Source organism: Phycodurus eques, chromosome 1 (genome assembly GCF_024500275.1).
Source record: "Phycodurus eques isolate BA_2022a chromosome 1, UOR_Pequ_1.1, whole genome shotgun sequence".
NCBI lineage: Eukaryota > Metazoa > Chordata > Actinopteri > Syngnathiformes > Syngnathidae > Phycodurus > Phycodurus eques.
The window spans coordinates 3,785,960-3,790,798 of NC_084525.1; the positions used below are offsets into that span (position 1 = coordinate 3,785,960).

The 4,839-nt window shown below is 40.2% G+C and overlaps 1 non-coding gene across 1 annotated transcript; it reads right to left on the minus strand.

Moving 5' to 3' along the window:
* Positions 1 to 4,109: 4,109 nt before the first annotated feature.
* Positions 4,110 to 4,181, minus strand: trnae-cuc (transfer RNA glutamic acid (anticodon CUC)). Its single transcript has one exon. It is a non-coding gene; the product is annotated as a tRNA-Glu (tRNA).
* Between the last annotated feature and the right edge of the window lie 658 nt (positions 4,182 to 4,839).

Here is a 4,839-nt window from a genome sequence, read left to right on the forward strand (position 1 = left end):
TTACAACTTACATATGTTAAATTCTCATTTATGAGGGCTGGACTTCTATCCTTAAATTGAATATGTTGGTTTAAAACTGTACAGAATTTGAGACAACAAAATAAAGCGTTGCTCAACAGTTAGCATTCGCGAGTCGCCTTAGTGTGCTAGCGATGACCATTTTAGGTAGGAACAACCGCTAACTACCATTCGGCTCCCTCATACATCCCGTTATATGTACATTACACATCTAATAGTGTCTTAAAAATCACTTACACTTCTGTTTCTGGCAACCTTTTTCACAGGCCCAACAGTGTGTCCGTCTGCAACAAATGGCCGTGTAAACATGGACAGTGGCCAAATGGTTCCAGGCGCCGTAAATTGGCTCTGGGCGGCGCAAATATGCTTTTATGAGTATGTGTTATTGTCTTGAGGCAGAAATTGTTGCATTGACCAAATTTTGTGGTCGACTTAGCTGAGTCAGCCAATTTTTTTTACAGCCCTTCTTTTTTAATTGTGCCATATTTTACCAAACGAATACCATAAGGTAACGAGTAATAAAGACATGTAGACAAACAATATACTGTAAAAATTCTAATATTGGCTCTATGTTGCCTCAGTAAACATATGAAATATGAATTAAAATCGTCCATGCATTACTGAGCTCCAGTGGGTCTTCTACTAGTCGCTGTTTGAAGATATATCACTCCCGTGACTTCTAATCCTAATTTTTGTTAGCCCATCAATACAGTATTTCATTGTGTGATAGCATTAAGCTGGCGATTTTCAGGAGCAACGCTAAAACAAAGTGTGTGTTGTATTTAAATATACAAAGTGTGTAATTCATTTGTTGTCTGTTTAGTTTTATAGTAAACTCCATTGGGGTCGTGTCTTTGTACAACCCCAATTCCAATGAAGTTGGGACGTTGTGTTAAGTATAAATAAAAACAGAATACAATGATTTGCAAATCATGTTCAACCTGTATTTAATTGAATACACTACAAATACTTCAAAGTGCACTGATGGTGTAGTGGTACACTCGCCTGACTTTGGTGCAAGCAGCGTGGGTTCAGGTCCCACTCAGTGACGGTGTGAATGTGAGTGCGAATGGTCGTCCGTGTCTATATGTGCCCTGCGACTGACTGGCGACCAGTTCAGGGTGTAGTCTGCCTTTCGCCCGAAGTCAGCTGGGATAGGCTCCAGCGTCCCGTGACCCTAAAATAGGATAAGCGGTGTTGAAAATGGGTGGACTTCAAACTGATAAACTTGATTGTTTTTAGCAAATAATCATTAACTTAGAATTTTATGGCTGTAACACGTTCCCAAAAAAGCTGGGACAGGTGGCAAAAAAGACAGAGAAAGTTGAGGAATGCTCATCAAACACAGTTTTTGGAACATCCCACAGGTGAACAGGCTCATTGGGAACAGGTGGGTGCAATCATTGGGTAGAAAAGGAGCTTCCCTGAATTGCTCGGTCATTCGCAATCAAAGATGGGGCGAGGTTCCCCTCTTTGTGCACAAGTGCGGGAGAAAATCGTCGAACACTTTAAGGACAATGTTCCTCAACGTACAATTGCAAGGAATTGAGGGATTTCCTCATCTACGGTCCATAGTATCATCAAAAGGTTCAGAGAAGCTGCAGAAATCACTGCATGTAAGCGGCGAGACCGAAAACCAACATTGAACGACCGTGACCTTCGATCCCTCAGGCGGCACTGCATCACAAACCGACATCAATGTGTAAAGGATATCACCACAGAGGAAAAGAACCATCCGGACTGTTAAGTTCAAAAGCCAGCATCTGTGATGGTATGGGGCTGTGTTAGTGCCAATGGCTTGGGTAATTTACACATATGTGAAGGCACCATGAATGCTGACTGGTACATACAGGTTTTGGAGAAACATATGCTGCCATCCAAGCAATGTCTTTTTCATGGACGCCCCTGCTTATTTCAGCAAGACAATGCCAAACCACATTCTGCATGTGTTACAACAGCGTGGCTTTGTAGTAAAAGAGTGCGGGTACTAGACTAGACAGTACAGACCTGTATCCCATTGAAAATCGTTTTAGCGTTGGGGTTGTAGTATATTAAATTGAATATACTGAAAAACACTCTGACAAATAAACTTCAAATAATCAATAACATCTATGAATCGCCTAGTCTTACTGTCCACCCAAAACTAAACAGACAAATATTTTGCTGTCTGTCTATTCTGGAAATATGTAAATAAAAAGACCTTTGTTTTGGTTAATGTGTCCATGCACCACATACACACTGTAGTGTAGTGTATTAACTGTGACCACCACTAGTAAAAATGCTGTTATTGTCTTTACGGAGACTCGCTTTTTTCCCCCACATTTTGGGCTTTGTAGAAGTCGTCATGGTAACGAAATCAGAAATTGCCATTGGCCCAGCAGTATATGGGGAGGGGAGTACAGTCGCACACTTGCATGAGAAAGAACTACCCTCTTAAATGATTTTCTAATTTCAAGCTAATTTCAGCAAGACTCCATATTGGGTGTGTGAAGTGCACGACAATTCTTGATCGCTGGTGTATTTGTACTTTAGCTAAATGAAGGCCTTTCCTCAGGTCACACAAAGCACACAAACACACCCCAAATGTCTTTTTTGGCTATGACATCCTCTCGCTCAAATCTAGCACTTAATAAATTTAAAAAAAATTACAAATAAAAAAATGTACGAGCTCTTCTCAAACCGGTGTTGAGCTCGTTTTATTTGATGGTGAAAATAGTTTCTCGTTCAGTAACCAACTGAATGAATTGGAAGTCAACTCTTGGGGAACGGGCTGGGATCCAACATCCAAGTAAAAATGTCTCCATCAATCCAAATCATGTTTGGCCTGAATAAACCACAAGGCTGAAATAATTTCATTTCAATGCAGTAAAACCAACAACAGGAACATCTAAGTAATATCCACAGAAAGAATATAGTATAGTGGTAATATATGTAATATCACTAGCGCCATCTGCTGCATTTCCTCGGTTCTTGCATGTGCACAGTGTTTGACTCTGGCGCCATCAGGTGACAAGAAAGCTACAACTCACAAAAACCTACAAATGCACAGCTGAAAAAAAACAAAACATTGTGGTGACAATATATAACCTGCACACGAAACACACATTTTCAGCCACTCAATTAGCATTTGTGGCCACAAAATAGGCACAACGTTTTCACGAAATACTCATCTGTGGGTTCAACATCCTTCCCATGAACAACTTGGACGTCTGTGGAACGCTAAACACAGCAAAACGCAACATCCTTCAAGTATTATTAACACAAACCTTTGCATACTTTATATATTGAGTCTTTTTTATATTAGATTTAGTTCATCTATTCAGTTGTTAATTGATTTATTGTAAATGATACAATAAAAATATTAAAAAACACATGCGAAAATAAACACACGTACATTCAACAAGTATTTGTTTTCATGAAACAGTCGTGTTCGTTTCACATTTTATGCATATGATGCTGAAAATAATGTAACTTAACAAATGACTTACTTTAAATAAACAATTTTACATGTTTTATGCACACATTAGATGCATAAACATTTAAATTTGGTGGCCCTCGAAAGATTTGCCCAAACCTGACCCCTGACCTCGCGCAACATTGACGCCTTCATGGAGCTGTTCACGTGACATGTTATTATTTTACGACGTGGTTTGGCGAGAAACGTTTAATTGTTGCATCGAGAAGCAGTTTGGAAGGTGTGGCGAGAAGAGAGAAATCAAAACGGGACTGAATTCCACCTACATCGCGTTTGCAGAACGTTAGCCTCAGCCATATTAGTTTTCTTTTTCTTCTTCGCCTCCTTCAATTAACAATAACAAACACTTAGGTCAAGCGTCTTCTGCCCCCTAGCGGCTTCTCTTTTTGGTGCAAGACCAGGCTCAACTGATTTAATAGCATTACAGAAACACTTTTTTCGCAGGTATATCAATCAACACGCAACATCTGTGCATGCAAGACTTTTTTTTTTTTTAAGATTTGAAGTCACAGTACAGGACTGACTACTTCGCAATAATTTATGTCTCACTTTAGCTGTTGTGACAGTTGGAAAATCAACAATCTACTGAGCCGCGGTTGTCCCCGGCAAAAAACCCTTCCCTGACCGGGAATCGAACCCGGGCCGCGGCGGTGAGAGCGCCGAATCCTAACCACTAGACCACCAGGGACTTGTACATGGTTGTTTTGTATGTACCAAATGAGCAGTGTTGAACACACTCGTGTGTGGACGTTGCTGGATATTTCCACTTTGTCCGCTAGAGGGCGGTATGCACCAAATTGTATTCACAGTACCACGGGCCAACCGTGAAGCGACTGCCGTCATTCAGTTGCAGCAGGGCGACGTTTGTGCACCAGATCCCACATTTGAGTCGTAAAACGGACAGATGTGACTCGTCATTCCTAGAGAGAAAAGAACTATTCAAAAGTGGATGTCACATATGTCAAATAGTTTATTATAATGTACGCATTACAAAAATTCCCACTTTTCCAATGCTGTATTCCACATTTTCCACCCATAAAGTGTTTTTAAAAAAATATATCATTGCCATACCAAAATTCCAAATAGTTCAGCTAATTCAGAACATCCTGGGAACTACAGTGGGTACGGAAAGTTTTCAGACCCCCTTAAAATTTCACTCTTTGTTATATTACAGCCATTTGCTAAAATCATTTAAGTTAATTTTTCCTCATTAATGTCCACACAGCACCCCTCCATTTCTTCTGATCATCCTTAAAATGGTTCTACACCTTCATTGGAGTCCAGCTGTGTTTGATTATACTGATTGGACTTGATGAGGAAAGCCACACCCCTGCCTATACAAGACC